The sequence below is a fragment of the Pelmatolapia mariae genome, linkage group LG20 (assembly GCF_036321145.2).
Source record: "Pelmatolapia mariae isolate MD_Pm_ZW linkage group LG20, Pm_UMD_F_2, whole genome shotgun sequence".
NCBI lineage: Eukaryota > Metazoa > Chordata > Actinopteri > Cichliformes > Cichlidae > Pelmatolapia > Pelmatolapia mariae.
In genome coordinates this window covers 44,184,750-44,202,367 of record NC_086244.1, presented here as the reverse complement: position 1 = coordinate 44,202,367, position 17,618 = coordinate 44,184,750, and positions in this window count along the sequence as shown.

The following is a 17,618-nucleotide window of genomic DNA, read 5'->3' as shown; positions in this document are numbered from 1 at the left end:
AGGTGTGGTGGCCCTCAGAGGGAGAAGCAAAAAGAAGAAGAAGATCATTAAAACATGGAACTTTTATAAAAGATGCATTTGTGCTGAAAGCAGGTTCAGTCTTTGTATTAGCAGCCAAGCAGAATGAGGAGCTTTGTGATGCTTCACATGAATGATTTCTAAAGCCCTGCCTACATATAAAGCTGACAGATGGTAGCTTTAATACCAATAAATCATAATAGGAGCTTCACTTGCTTGCCTAGTCTTTGATACTGTCTGGTTGCCATGTAGCTGCTAGTCTCTTCCTCTGTCCCCACACAGCCTGAAGACCAGTACAGGTCCCTCAAACCAGAATGAAGTCGGTCCAGTTTATTAAGTGCAACAGCTTCATAATAAAAGCCTTTTCTTTTTTGCTTTGCCACGAATATTCAGGTGAAAATATTCCAGGTACAAAGAGGCTGTTACTGAAATATGTGAAGCTACCTGTAGCCTGATTGTTGAGGATGGCTTGAGGAGTGAATGGGTCTGAAATTCCTATGAAAGAGTCAATTAAGCCAGCTGTGCCAGCTGCTGTAGATGAGCCTGGATAGACAGAATGTATCATTTCTAAATGTCTGTTATGGTTATAGAGCGGCGTAGCTCCACAGTAACACTGGAGATGTATAATGAGTTTAACATTAGTGGACTTCACCACACGCTCCTCATCTGATCATCAACAGACTCAAAACAATGCAAACTGCTGAGAACGGAACAGTTAAAGATCCCAGCAAACGTCAACATGAACCAGCGGTCACTGTCATTACAGCACGGAGCAGCAGGTAAACCCTCCTGCACCTGCACCTGCACTCTTTTAACACATGTAATATTACATTACTTAGCTCAGGCACTGTAAACAACACCGTGTGGATCCAAAGTCATGAGACACAGACTGATGAGCAGTCTGATTTCTGCCATGGCGTCACTTACACAGACTTAGGACATCACAACTTCAGGAATAATGAAGAGTTTCCACACTATACAGGTAATTAGGTTAAGTGGGGTTGTTTGCTGCTGTTTCAGCTTGGAGATAAGTCTGTGTGTAACGTCCCCATGCCTCAGACTCACAGTACTGTCTGCTACTTGTTTTATTTACTGTGTCGTTTCTTTACGGAGCAGCTCTCCATGCCCATCACTACAGCAGAGCTCCAGACCCCAGGTCCCAGCCTCCTACTGAAAAAAAGGGAAGTGTGATTAGATGACCGCTGTCAGCTGCGACAGCCAGCCAGGACCACACCCTAAACCCTCTGCTCCGCCCCTCCCCTGCAGCTGGGCTACAAACCACACCCACCACACAGTGATACACTTCTGTGCCTAATGTGTGTGAGTGTGCATGCCAGCTATATGTGAGACCCAAAGACACACAAAACAGTAATGTTTTTGGGTTTTTTTTGTTTTTTTTAAACCTGTCCCGTTTGGTTCTTTTGCCATCAGAATTATTGTCTAAAGGCGAAGAAAGATGCCCAACGGATTTACTTTACCAAATGGACCATCCCAGCCTTGCCGTAATGGTCCATTTGATTTACCTTTTATTGTTTATTTTATTTTATTTTTTTTACTTGCTAGATACGGGACAGGGGAAAAGAAAAGGGAGAAAGAAAGAGGGGGGAAAAAACAAAACAAACAAAAAAAAAAACAGCGGAGAAGAGGGACGGGGATAAAGGGCAAAAAACAAAAACCAACAAAATAAGCAGACAAAAAATACATATCGATCACCTGGATCACCTGTTGAGAAAGAAAAAAGAAAACAAGCAGAAGAAAACGAGAGTAATAGAATAAACAACATCACAATGATATATGGGAATATAACACTAAATACTTAATATTAAACATTATTGTGCAGCACGTAAGATCGACAGCGCACAGTGTGCTTTGAGGTAGGAGCCAAAAAGGGTGTAGTTTGTGTGTGTGATCACCTGTGTGTACACCTGTGAGCATGAGCGCGCTTGTATTTAAAAGGTTCCTTAATGTAATGATCTGCTAGAGGGTGTGGGGGGCCACAGTCCCATCCTCCAGGGCATGAAGCAGGTATGGAGGAGATCAAGACTCCAGACATCCAGAGGCCCCCAGAACACAAGAGACCAAGGAAGACCAACAGAGGGGCAGCCGCGCCACTGTCCCAGAAAGAGCTGAGGAGAGTCCCAGATGAGGGATCACTCAGCAGCCGCGGAGCAGAAGCCAGGGGGGGTTGCAGTGACGTGCCCGTGAGCTCCGCCGGCAGCCAGCTGTGCCTGAGTGACCGAGCCCCAGGCCGAGAGGCCGAGGGCACCCCACCCCCGAAGTGGCCCGAGCGAGCCCCAGGTTCCAGGCCCCGATAAGCAGCCACCAAGGAGTGAGCCGGTGTGTACCCGGACGCCCACCCCCGGACACAAAGAACCACCAACGCATCGATGTCTGAGGGCGTCTGCCACCGGCAGGGGAAGTGGTGGGGGGAGATAGGCCTCCAAACCTTGGAGGGCCTGAGATGTCCATCACTACGGCAGAGCTCCAGACCCCAGGTCCCAGCCTCCTACTGAAAAAAAGGGAAGTGTGATTAGATGACCGCTGTCAGCTGCGACAGCCAGCCAGGACCACACCCTAAACCCTCTGCTCCGCCCCTCCCCTGCAGCTGGGCTACAAACCACACCCACCACACAGTGATACACTTCTGTGCCTAATGTGTGTGAGTGTGCATGCCAGCTATATGTGAGACCCAAAGACACACAAAACAGTAATGTAACTTCACACACACACACGCACGCACGCACACACACACACACACACACACACACACACACACACACACACACACACACACACACACTGTTAGTTCTGTTATGTCTAATAATCATTCAGAGCCGACGGTGCCTCGTGCTGGCTCACACTGACACATAGACAAAGTCATATTGTAGCACTGGAGTGAGTATTATTATCAAGTATTAGTTTCTTATTTCTCTGGTCATTCAGTTCAAAACTGCAGGCGAACACTGAGGCTCTGCTGAAGATGATTAAGATCCAGCTTTCCTTCTGTTTCAGCGTCAGGTGATCCTGTGTGTCACACAACAAGGGCGGCAGTTACTTTTCCACACCGGCCACACAGGTTTGGACCATCATTTAAAAATCCAGCCGTCATCTTTGTCTAATATTAAAATGTGAGACATATCTGAGACATATGTGCAGTGACTATCCAACAATCAGCAAATAGTTTTCATGGCACTGAATAGTTGTTATTTTTATTATTATCATTGTAGAGTGAAACACAATATGGGAACAGAACAGCTGAGCATCAGGGGTCATAACTCTGACTCCTGTTTGGGCTGAGAGATGAACATGTCCAGAGGCAGTGGTGCATCCCATAATGATGTACATGAAGCAGGGATCACTTCCTGTTTCACAAAGGATGAATTCATGCTGAAGTGATCTGATAATGTAACATTCATGTGGTTTGTACATCTGTGAGTTTTTATGATATCTTTGAAAGAAGTGGTCGAGGCGATAAATGAGTGCAGAACGACACCGTGACCACAGGCTACAGTCTGACAAAGACACAACGCTGGACTTTCAAAGAACAACATCTCTTATCAAATATTCCTGAAGGCTGCTCAAAGAAATCAAAGAGTGTTCAGGATGTCTTGAAACATACATTTGGTCACAACAAATGTTGGCTCAGTTTTTGCCTAATATGTTGATTTTTTTAAGTGTTTGCAAACGTTTCGGCGCACATGCACATGTTTCCCATTTTCCTAGCAAAACACAAGGAAGGGAAGGGTGGCACGAGGCTTTTCCACAGCACCGTGTCAAACGAGGAGCACAGAGTGTGTCAAACAAAGCTCAACATGTTGAGTTAGTCACATTCCTCACAGTAGCTCCTTTGGCTTTTAGAGCAGCTTTTCATACTCTGTATATTCAATGATGTCATCATCTGGAGCCTTTCCACAGTTTCACATATGCTACAACTTGTCGGTCACTGTTCCCTCATCTGTGCTGGGGTTAGGTGCCTGTGGATCCAGGTGTTCTTCTTCTGCTTCTTACATAATTAATCGACTTTATGTTTCACAAAGTTCAAATGGGACATTTAATTTGATTTGTTTATGCTTCCATACTGAGGCTGGTTATTTTGAGTCTTCACACTGTGAGGCTGGACTGTGTCGTGAGAACGTGGGTGGGTTACTGTGAAAAGGTTACCTGTACACTTCACGCTCACTGGTGGCTGCAGTGGACGAACTTAACCAGTATTCAGCCTGTGGGCAACAGGAAGCTTTACAGTGCACAGTTTGAACATATGCAACGATTAGTTTTCAACATTTATTCTTTTCATAAAATGGTCCGTCGACCCAGTTTCAGGCCACGGTTTGGCACACTGAAATCTGTGACAATGTTTAAACAGAAATATCCCAAAACTATTAGAGATAAAAACCTACAGTTTTCTCTTATTACCATCAAAATAAACTGGGATCTGTAATTTGGGACAGATATTTAAAAAGTCAGAGTACTGGCTGCTTAAAATCTGAAAAGTCCCATATTTTCTGTTTGGACACACAAATGAAAAATGTCACACTGCACAGGACGACTCGGGACAATTTCTGAGAGACACATAGTTATATTTCAGAAAAATACTTTACAAATATTTTTACATGAAATTTGTCACAAATATTAAGAACATGCTATTTTCATTCATCGTTCACGTCGGACTGAAGAAACATCACAAAAACAAAAACTATCAACGAGCTGTTGTTGAGGCTGCGTGCCACAGAAAAGACAAACAGCCGTCCCTGCGCTGTAGAAAGACAGTGCCACAGGTTCTTTTTAAAGTCTGCAGTTACATGTGTGACGTTCACTGAAACGCTTTGACCTCATCAGAATAAATGCAGTCGCTTCAGGTTGGTTCTCAAAGTTAATCACTCTGACCTTAAACCTCTTGGTGTGTTTCTGAGTGGTGAACTCAGCCGTGTACACTACAACAGTTTAACACGGGTCTAGTTTGGACATGACGACAGCTGGAACACGGACATTTGAACTGCTTTCCACCCTCGAGCTCTCGCTCGGCCTCCTTTCACTCCCTTTCTGGCCATATTAAGAAAATCCCTCAGATTGGACGAGAGAGCAGCACTGAGAGAGAACGTGAGAGAACTCTGGACTTCTTCCCAGATCTTCAGTTCCTGTTGGGTAATGACTGGATGGGGCTCAGGGAGGACGAGTGTGTGTCTGTGTCTGTGTGTGTGTCTGTGTGTGTGTCATGTAATCAGGACACGCACAATTTGCACAAGTGAGTTACAGTAAAAGTAGCAAAGCTGTCCGTGGAGTCTCTGTCCTCAGAGACGTGTGTGTGTGTGTGTGTGTGTGTGTGTGTGTGTGTGTGTGTGTGTGTGTGTGTGTGTGCGCGTGTGTGGTGTGTGTGTGTGTGTGTGTGTGTGTGTATGTGTGTGTGCATTCCAGGTGGATACAGTCTCATCTATGCACATTTATACTCTTTAAATGGAGGCGTGGCTTAGCTGAATGAATTAGAGTACAAGGCTCTATTACTAGTAGCTAAAACACACACACACACACACAGACACACACACACACACAGACACACACACATGTTCTCCGTCGACACAGCCTTTTAAGGTAAGCTCTCCCTTCCTCTCTCCCCCGTCTATGTTAGCCTCCTCTCTGTCTCATTTAGCCTGCCTGTGATTTTAACCCCCCCCCCCCCAGCTTCCAGCACACAGCCCTCCCCATTGTGTTTCTACCCTGCTTATTTTTTTCCATGTTTCTGGCTGTCGGCCCGAGCACACAGCACTGCTGGATTCCCTGAGGACCAGCGCGCCTCTCTTGGGTCTTCTACTCTCAAACTCATCTAAACAGAGAGATTCTGGTGAGCGGCGGCGACCAGGCCAGTGAGGAAAGGAGCAAAGCAAACAAACAGAGGTTTGCAACGATGCAGAGAGATGTACTGTGGATAGCACTGCATTCAGCCAGGGTGCAAACAGTGCTGTTTTTGTTCCAAAGGGGAAACAGTACAGACGATCGTCCATTAGAAATCACAGGTCTTACATTTGATCACGGGGTAGAAACGTGCCGACCCCGTGTGGATTCTGCATTTCTGTATTCAACACAGGGATGAAGAGATGGGGTCCAGTAGTTTTGTCCTTATAAGGGGGGAGGAATGTGGAGCAGCTATGAATGACTGATCCACCTCTCAGCCTCCCTCCCTGGTGTTATCTGCCCCCTTTTTCCCTCTCTGGGATTAAATCTGGAACATTTCTCTTTCTTGTCATGTATGCAGCATCTACACATGCTGTCCTCCATAAACACACACACACCTCAGCTATAGACAGAATGATGTTTCATCATGAACCCTGCTGGCTCTATGAATTCTCAGTCACTTGTGAGTAAATGTGGGTCACCCAGGTGGTGTGAATAACATGCATTACATCACAGGTACATGATCACATCACACCTGCGTGACTCATACTCTGTGTGAGTCTGACAGTCATCGTTTCAGCTCCACTGCATGAGTGCATGTTGCAATATAGGCTGACAGCAGCCCTGACCTGCATCGAGGAGTCGCTGGAAGCTCATGTTAAATGAAACACATGGTGATGAAGAGCAGGGCCTAAAGTATTTGACAAAGATGCACTCCCTGTGTGTATGGGTATGACTATATGTGCGCTTTAATGGACGTGATACAGGATGTAAAGACAAAGAGAGGAGCAGAGGGTGAAACATGGCTTTTAGTTTGCTGCCTGTCTTTGGTTATCTTCTAACCATGTGACCATGATGGCTCACAATGGCAGTGCTGGGCTGCAGGCTGATTGGTTAGCCACTGTGCCACACACTCGTGGTTTACACCAAGTGTTTGTTATCTCATCACTCAGTATGAATGTGAGCAGATTGTAACACACAAAGATTCTAGGTCTGACCAACCGTCTCAGCCGTGGGCAAAAAGATGACAGTCAATAAATTTCTAAAAGATCATTTATTGACACAATACTCAAAAGATAAAATATAAAACAGTCCAGTGTCCCATATGCGAAAGTAAAAACACACAATCCCAAGGCCAGAGCCAGCTATGCCACAACACCAGTTGCACTCCTCGTGTTGACTTCAACAGGGTTAGCAGTTGTCCTCTGAGACCCACCACCCTGCAAGTAGATAGCCAGTGGTCACTCCAGCCTCTGCGACTCAGCTGCTTTTAAGCTGTGGCATATAATAGGCCCTGGCCTGCACAGAGAGACAAAATGACACATTCACTGTATAATTCAAAGCACAAAACCCATCAAGCCCAAACATATCAAGTTTCATCACATTACATCCCTGCACAGAGAGACAAAATGACACATTCACTGTATAATTCAAAGCACAAAACCCATCAAGCCCAAACATATCAGGTTTCATCACATTACATCCCTGCACAGAGAGACAAAATGACACAGCAGTGTTTGTAGTGTGGGCTGTAAGTAGACCAGTGTATCAGTGCAATCAATTACACCTGCCTAGTAGTCCAACCCCATTACAGCCATTGGCTCACCAGAAATGTGACACACACACACACACACACACACACACACACACACACACACACACACACACACACACACACACACACACACACACACAACCCAGTGCAACTTCACACAATAATATGGAGCTGAATTAATACAGGCACATTAGTCTGCCATGTTACAGGATCATTTCAAACTGTAACACAGTATCAGTCAAGTTTCATTTAAAATTCTCAGGAATCTGCTGAGCTTCAAACTAAGAACTTAGAAATCTAAACTTCTACTTCTGCAGCATCCTTCCACAGATCGAAGTGCAGGGTTCTCTGAGTGCTGTGCACCTCTAAGGGTATTATATCTGACTGACTGAGTAATAAAATACTGGACTGGCGTGCTGTCAGATTGTCAAATTCTTCCATTTAAATGGTCCAAAGTTCCCAAAATCACAAACGTGGTTCTAAAGTGCTGTGAGTGAGCAGAGGTGAAGGCTTGCAGAAAGCTGTTACAGCTTATTGAAACAATTCTTACTCAAAGTTTCAAAGTGAACTTTAAAAGAAATGAGCTTCCTGCTGTAATCATAAAGGTGGTAACTAAACATGGTTTTCATGCTGAGGCATTTTAACCTGCGAGCGTATCCGACTCCTCTTTAGTCTCAAACTCAGCATCAGGGCAGATGCAGTCTGTGCTGCAGTGTGATCCACTCTGTGCAAACCATGAGCTGTACTTTAGTGTTTAAAGGACAAGGTGTTGGAGTAAAAGCACGAGGATACTGGAAGGTGTAACGTTAATATGTTACGGCTAAAAAAATGGTTGAATGGAGGGCATGCTAACGACAACAAACAGAGATGATAATTATAACTACACTGTTATTAAAAATCAAAGACGCTGAGCTTTGTTGGAGAGTGATCTTTAACTAAGATCATGTCTGCAGCTGTTCAGACTGTACACTGTGTGTATGTTACTACAGTGGCTATGCTAAAATGATGTTTGCTGACTAACTAAAGAAACCAAACTAAAAGCTTCAGACTAACAGCGCTGTGGTAGGTGTGTTTCCTGGGAGGCTCTCTGTAACCTACATTTGGGGTTCAGGATTCAAGCAGACCAATCAGGAGGCTGCTCCTTTGTGAACAGCATGACATCATATGATCTCATTACTGAAGCAGCTGAGCCTGACACACAGACCTGCAGAGACACGACCAGCAGGGAGAGAGAGGCACACATGCAGTACATGGTATGCACTCAGACAGAACCTTTTAACCTCCGCGTTTCTAGAAAGTGCTTTACAATGTGTTTTTCTCATACACACACACACACACACACACACACACACACAACAGAGTTTAACATAAACAGCCGAGGTTCAGCGTCCTCCCCAAGCCATGTGGAAAAGAGCCTTTCTATCTGTCTGTATTAGGTTTATAACATACGCTTTACTTCTGTTTACTGAGTTTACTGTTATTTTCAGATTGAGTGAAATAATATTGGTGCCTTTGCTGTAACGACACATGAATGTACTTGCCATGCGTAACAGAATGAAAGTGTCAGTAGGGGTGGATATGTCTCAACAGAATTCAGGAGATGTGACTGCGATATGATCAGCCTTTACTTGGAAACGTTGCTAAATATGTGTGACAGAGGACGGCGCAGTTACTCTCTGAGCCTGCTTTTCCTTGTGATGCTGGCTGATATGTGAGGCCACCAATGGACAAACACTAAGAACAAACAAGTGATGAGGAAGATGAGCAAGCAGGAGTGAGTCAGATTCATTTGTTTCTGTTTTTCTTGCTCCCAGTCTCCGTAGCAACACTTCATTTTCACTTCCCAGTCAACAACATGTGGGCATCAAATGCACAATCAGCAGAAATCCCCACTGCTGAGAGCGCTGTGTGCCATCTTTCGTCTGGGGACCATGTGATGCTGATGTGTGGGGTAAACTACCTGCATTCACAGTGGTAAAGGAATAGGCCGTGGGGGGCTATCCCAGCTGCCACAGGGCATTTTTGCATTCTTAGATTTTTTCAAATGCAGTTGTGTAGTGAGGGACCCTGCAAACTAAGTGGCTAAATACCCTGATGTGTCATCAGAAACCACACACTGTCACATCCACACTGGGAAATCCCAGCCAACCTGGAAGTTTAACTGTCTGTGTGATTTTATTAGCACATGATCAAAAATAGTAATGTACTATATGTAGTGTCTCAAAGACAAATGTTGGGCATTTATCTTACCTCGAGGTCTGAGTGTTGACCTGAGAGCTGAAAGGTTTGAACCTAACAAATCCCAGAAAGTCAGGAAGTGAGTGAGACAGTCTAACCACGTCATAACCAGCTCTGCCCCTGGATGAATGCAGCAGGGCGAGCAGAAGGGACGAGCCCACAGACACTAATGTGAAACTGGGCAGTGCATCAGTAGGAGTAAGTAAATGAAAAGTAAACAGTAAATAAAATTAATCCTTATTCTTTGTCTGAGTTTAAACAAAGAACAAAGTGATCAAAACTGGTGTCGAGACTCAGCAAACTGAGCAAGCGGCTGAACTTTAACTCACACTGAACCTTTACCGTTCTCATGATCAAACTGACCACACGGACTTGATTCTTGTCCCAAAGGCTGTGTGGGTCCTGTGACTGCTGTGTGGTAACTAGGAACTGTTTGCAGCAGAATATGACTGACATGCAAACAAGCACTGAACCTCAGCCTGAGAACACTTGCTGCTGCATGGAGAAGCCTGCATGCTTTACTCATTTGTGTTAATCAACAGATGTCACAGTGTAGCTGCTGCTCACGTGGCAGCGGTCAGCTTTCCTCAGCCTCCTGATAACAGTGAAGGTTTCAGATTTTACGTGACGACACTGAGTGGACCACAGCTGAAAGGTGATCCGCCCACCTCTCATTCTGATATCTCTCTAATAGTAACTGTTACCCTCCACCCGTCATTATACACCATCATGGCTCCTGGATCCTTGGAATAACATGTTGCTGTGAAACAAGGCATCACATTCATTATGACATAGTCATATAAATACAAACACATAGAGCTTATTCTCAGTGGGAGAAGTGATTCCACTGTGGATTTGTTCTTTGGCCACGGAGTGTTCAGACTGATGAAGAGCATAGATGGCCCTGAGCTCTAGGCAGCACACTCTAACAGACACACCTCCCAGCACACTTCCGTTTTAACATCAGCACACAGTGTGTCACCTACCACACCCTACATCAGCCACACTGGTCAGTGTGTAATTTTGTGTGTGTGTGTATATTTGTATTGGGCATGTTGTGGGGACATACTTTGTTTTTACACAGTCACACTGTGGGCGCTCAAATCCCTTTTATAGACAAACACCTAGTGGAGTGTTAGAGTGGAGCATGTGGGAGTCAGGGCCAGGGTCGGTTTTTATAAAAGAAGAAGTCGTTCAGTATCCTCTGTGGTGATGGAAACATAACTGTGTGAGTGTGCGAGGGTGTGGTTGGCAGAATGAGCAACTCAATGCCGATAGTGTATTTCTTTATTTAGGTTGCCAAGAGAGCAGCATGTAGCCACGAAACCACAGAAAAAGCAATTGTTTTGACAACAGGATTGTTGCCGTCTTCTGCTTGTTGCACAGTCCTCCTCATGTATTCTAATACAAATACACTAATAATTCACTGTATTTCTTCAGACTTTAAGCTTTTTACCTTTGGAGGAGTAGACAGACAGAATGATCTGACTCTTGTGTCTGAAGATATGAGGCGTGAAACAGCATGAAAACAGAATTCATAGACAGAATATAAAGGATGAGCTGTGGCATCATGTTGGTTTGCATCTGAAGTTCAGTTTGCAATGTGCAAGCTGCGACTGGCAATGTCCCTTGTGGTGATTGTGGCATCTTTAGCATATCGAAGGAACCATGAGGACTGTCGAATTCAGAAAATTGATTTGCAGTTAGCAAGCAGAGACATTATAGAAGAAACACACAGCACTCAAGGAATCCTGATTCAGAATCAACGGGGAATTCCAGATGGGGGTAGAATTACTCTGAAAGTAAGGTTTAACACGTCCCGTAGCCGAGGTACAAAGTCAGTTTTTAAACATTTGTGTGTTTTTAATCAGATGGCACAATCGTCTCCGAAGGAGTCGGAATAATATTTGGAATAATAAGATTAGTTTACTGGTAACTTGGTTGGTCAGTTAGTGGTCAAAGGCTTCACAGACTTCTGAACCTATCAGAACAGCAGTAATTCCTAAAATGACCCAGATTCAGCCAATGAATTTTGTTAAATGTCTGAGTTAGTTCCTCTTGTTGAGATATTTGAATAACATCTGAGGCTTTGAAGCAAGTATGCAGTGGTGCCATCAGTGGTACGTTGCACTGGCTTTAGTCTTGAGACACTTCATGAGGTGACCAAGTGGCAACTTATGAAAAATGAAGCCAGTGCAAAAATGTCACAAGGCTGGCTGCTAAACTGAGTCGGTCCCTACAGACTCCCAGTTTTACAGCAGAAATGATCATGTCTACAGCCTGCTCCAAAAAGAAGAAAAATGATCTCTAGATATTTTCTGTTCATCATGGTAAATGGACTAGTATTTATGTAGCGCGTTTTTACTACAAGTCTCAACACCTCAATCCACGGTGAGGCAGTTTATCTAACGTTCACACTCAGGGGGAGATATTGGTCATGTGGACCGAGGTAGCTGGGGATCAGTTCACCGACCTTCTAATTCATAGATGAGCCACAGCTATCCACAGCAGAACAATGGTAGGTTTTATTTCATTAATAACTTTCCAAAAGTTTCTCACACATGTGTGTCCACTCTTTAAATTAAATCTGTGCACACAGTTGGCTTTTGTCACTGGAAGCATCACTTGCCTTGCACCTCGTTGGAAACTATGCCTCAGTGTGAGAGGCCAGGAGCTTTGTTTCTGGTTGTTTGCACATATGTGCAAACTGATGATTGACCAGCATGGAAGGCAACCTGCTGCTGGCTGTGGTTTCTGTGCTTACTGAACGCAACTGTATTCATCAGTGGACCTGTACCGCCCGTCAGAGGAGGAGACGAGAGATTCAGCAGGTTGTTTGCACTGAATAAATGGCTTATATCAGCATTTGCTGACCACTCAGTGCATTTCATCAACAATTTTAATATTTTTTGGGAACGCAGGCATCTGTTTAAAGTAAATGGATTTAATTTTAACAAGTCAGGGGTGAAACTGTTCACCTCCAACTTGTTTTATTCCATACGTCATCCATCTGTGCTTGGTGCCAAGGCTGAGATAAACGAGGAGTTATCTCATAAAGAGGAACAAACAGTACTGCAAGAACAGACAAAGCCCAGCAGAAACCTTGAGGAGGAGCTCCATCTGCTCCCACCCGGGAAGAGCTTCAGAAAGGAGCTACATCAGAGGCAAGAAGAGGGGTCCCTATTTGCCTCCAACTCTCTCAACAACACCAACGACCAGGACCAGGGACCACGACCTTCCCCAGTCCCCCAAACCCCTGACAGGCCATCACCCCCCTCCCCCTCCCTTTCTCCCTCCTCCCCACACCTGAAATTCACTGAGGAGATGATGGAGCGGGTCAATGCTGGGCTCAGATCTACCCCCCGGCCCAATCCCTTTTTGTCCCCCATTAACCCCCCACCAGAGCAGCCAAAGGTTCGCCATCGAGCCCCGCCCCCAACAGAGCAGTCGAAGTTACATTGCCCAGCCCCGCCCCCCTTAGTTCCTCCTTACCACCTTCATGCTCTGTCTCCGCAGTCTGATGTGTGATGTGTGGAGGGTCCGGGCTGCGAGGATTATGGCAGTGGTGACTTTTCCCAGGAGAAGCTGGGACCCTGTTTACTAGAAGGTTTTAAAATGTCTGTACTTTTAGGTGACAGAAGGAGACGTGTGGCCTGGTCAAAACACGGAGAGCTGCACTCTATAAGATCTTTAAATACAGTAAACATAGCTTGTGTGCCACAGACTGCTCCCAAACACGAGGGGGCAAATAATACCTCTAAAACACTTAAGTTGGCTTTATTAAACGTGAGATCTTTAGCTGGGAAAACATTTTTAATTAATGATTTAATCACTGAGCACAGCCTTGATTTTATGTTTTTAACTGAAACTTGGTTGGACCAAAGTAACAGTGGAGCTGTTCTCATCGAGACGACCCCTCCTAACTACAGTTTTATCAGTGAGGCCAGGGTGAGCAGGAGAGGAGGAGGGGTTGCTGTCTTATTTCATGAATCATTTCAATGTAAGCAGCTATCTCCTGGAAGTTTTCAGTCTTTTGAATATGTGGCGTTACAGCTGAAGGCTCCATCCAAAGTTGTGTTTCTTAATGTTTACAGGCCTCCCAAATACTGCACAGACTTTTTTAATGACCTCAGTGAACTGCTGTCTGTGATCTGTGTTGATTTCGACTGTGTAATTATTGTTGGGGATTTTAACATCCATGTGGACAACCCTCAGGACAAAGGGACTAAAGACCTGAGTAACACTCTGGGCAACTTTGGGCTGACTCAGCATGTAACAGAGGCCACACATAATAGAGGACACACTCTTGACCTACTGATCTCCAAGGGCCTGAGCATTTCAAAGGTTACTGTGTCTGATGTGGGCCTGTCTGATCATTACTGTGTTTTCTTTGAAAGTAAAATCTCAGCCCACATAAATATATCAACAGCAGTGATCACAAAACGGTGTATAACTGAACACAGTAGTGAGATCTTTAACCAGGTCTTCCCATTAACACCTGACCTGTCCAGAGGTTCAGTCAATGAGCTCGTCACTAGCTTCAATGCTAAAATGTTAAATGTAATGGACACTATTGTTCCCATTAAGGTGAAGGTTATCTCTGGAAGGAAGAAGTCTCCATGGAGAAACTCCACACTGGTGAAAAATGAAAAAAGAGAGTGTAGGAAAGCTGAGCGCAGATGGAGAAAAACAAACCTCCAGGTTCATTATGACATCTATAAAGAGAAACTTCACAATTATAATTTACAACTGAGGAGTGCAAGGAGGTCCTACTTCTCTGACATCATCACCAAAAACAGTCATAATGCTCGGGTCTTATTTTCTACAGTTGACAGGCTAACAAACCCTCCTGTGTCAGTGGCAGCTGAACTTCATTCGACCATGGCCTGCAATGACTTTGCCAAATTCTTCACAGAAAAAAATCCAAAAGATTAGACAAGCAATTGGTACATCAACAGCAGATCCAGGACATGTACTGTGTCCACCAAAAAACTGTTTAAACACCATCAAACGGTTGCACCCTATTAACAGCAAAGACCTGGAGGACATCTTAGGTCAACTGAACTCCTCCTCCTGCTGTTTAGATGTCCTGCCAACAAGTTTTCTCAAAAAGGTCTCAAAGACTTTGGAGTCAGACCTGTTACAGATCGTCAACTTTTCTTTAATGTCAGGTGTGTTTCCAGAACCACTAAAAACTGCTGTAATAAAACCTATACTGAAAAAGGACAATCTTGACAAGACACAAATGAATAACTACAGGCTGATCTCAAACCTCCCATTTTTAAGTAAGATCATTGAAAAAGCAGTTTCTCAACAGCTCAATTACTTCTTAACACAGAATAACTGCTATGATGCCTTCCAGTCAGGTTTTAGACAGAACCACAGCACTGAAACCGCTCTGACCAAAGTGTTTAATGACATATGTCTGAATACAGACAGTGGAAAAATGTCAGTCTTAGTTTTGCTGGATCTCAGTGCAGCATTTGATACAGTTGACCACAACATATTACTCAAACGACTGGAGAACTGGGCAGGTCTTTCAGGAACTGTACTAAACTGGTTCAAAACATACTTAGAAAACAGGAAATACTTTGTATCAATAGGTAACTTCACATCTGAGCAGACAAGTATCACATGTGGAGTTCCCCAAGGTTCCATCTTGGGACCCCTTCTGTTTAACATTTACATGCTCCCACTGGCACAGATTATATACAGGCTCTTGGTAAATGCACTGAGGAAATTAATGACTGGTTGTGCCACAATTTTCTCCAGCTAAACAAAAACAAAACTGAAGTAATAGTCTTTGGAGCCAAAGAAAAACGATTACAGGTCACCAGAGAACTTCAATCTATACACCTAAAAACCACAAACCAGGCGAGAAATTTGGGTGTAGTGATGGATGCAGACCTAAACTTAGAAAAACACATTAAGACAATAACAAAATCAGCTTACTATCACCTCAAGAATATTTCAAGGATAAAAGATCTGATGTCTCAACAGGACCTGGAAAAACTAGTCCATGCATTCATCTTTAGCAGGCTTGATTACTGTAACAGCATCTTTACAGGTCTACCTAAAAAATCAGTCAGACAACTACAGCTCATTCAGAACTCTGCTGCTCGAGTCCTCACTAAGACCAAAAAAGTGGACCACATCAGTCCAGCTCTGAGGTCTTTACACTGGCTGCCTGTCCGTCAGAGGATAGACTTTAAAGTTCTGATGCTGGTCTATAAAGCTCTGAATGGTTTAGGACCAAAATACATCAGTGACCTCCTGACCCAGTATGAACCTTCCAGATCCCTCAGGTCATCTGGATCCGGTTTTTTATCAGTTCCCAGAGTCAGAACCAAACACGGAGAAGCTGCATTCAGCTTTTATGCTCCATATATCTGGAACAAACTCCCAGAAAGCCTCAGATCAGCTGAAACACTCAGTTTATTTAAATCCAGGTTGAAGACTCACCTGTTCTCAGCTGCTTTTGAATAAAGCACCAAATCCACACTTTTAAGCTTAAATTTCAAAACTTGCATTTTAACTACTGATTTTATCTACTGTTCTGATTTTATCTACTGTTTTTTTTTAATCAATTTTAAATCATGCTTTTTATTTGTTTTTGTTTTTTAATGTCTCTGTAAAGCACTTTGAATCACCCTGTTGTTGAATTGTGCTATATTAATAAACTTGCCTTGCCTTGCCTTACTGCGCATTGTGTGTACACAGAGCTAGCATTAGCAAGTAAGCAAGCTACTGTGATTGATCATGGCAGCTAATGCTTCCTCTTATTAACCTCTTTGTTGGCCAGCTTTGATGTTAAACATGTTTTTGATAAGCCTGTTAGCATGTTAGCAAGAAAAGCCTCACTAACATGCTAACGAGATAGAAAGGATATCAGTCAGATGGAAGCTAGCACTTTCAAATTAGCATCTATGAGAAATCAGACTTTCAGATACTAATGGGAGCGAAGGCCGAAGCTGGCATATGAACAGCCTGTTTAACTCCCAAACATCGTCTGTGGGTAATACAAAGAGTCGTCTTGACCAGATGCTGGAATGTCCACTACTGAACATCTGAAGGCAATAAAGGGATGAACAGGAACATCAGTTGTATCAGTACTTGTACTAAAACAGAAGCACCTTTTTTATTTTGCAACCTGGGACGCCTTAAAGCCTTGCCTGAAAACTACTGGTCTATTTCTGTTACAGTGTGTGTGTGTGTGTGTGTGTGTGTGTGTGTGTGTGTGTGTGTGTCATTTGTCACCAGAACGGGCACATAATGTAGCACCATTTTTGGTCCTTGCTCCTTTTCCATCGTCCCGCCGTCATCACTGGCCTTGAGCTCCGCCAGAGTCAGGAGCAAATTCAGACAAAACAGAAGCAACATACAAGATAGAGAACTCGTAGCTGACCTTCACACGCGGCTATACGGGGATGTCAGAAAGAGTTCATGGGCGTTTTTGAAAGAGTCACGAGGGAGTGGCAGTGTTTTGCCACTTCCTAAATACATCTACTTGCAAAAGGATAAAACTTTAACAAACGCCGTGTGCACATGATGAGTCAGGAATCTCACAGGCATGTGATAATGCCTGTACTAGCCTGTACGAGCCAGACCCAAGCATGATCAGCCTTCAGCTGGTCCTGCACTACTGAACACTCCTTGTTATGTCGAGTTATGTTGGAGTAAGACGAAAGCTCGGATTCCTCACATGCTTCAGCAACAGAACATTTGTTCTCTATTAACAAGACTTCAGATATGAGCTCATTGTTCCTTTTAGGAATTAGCCAAAGAAGGGTACAGTGAGGGAGACTCGAGACATATGGAATGATAGCGCCCCCTATTGGCCAACCGGCGGAATGGCCTTGGAACGTGCTGATTTTCACTACACACTGAGCTAACAGAATTACTATTGCAGGTAAAGGATGTG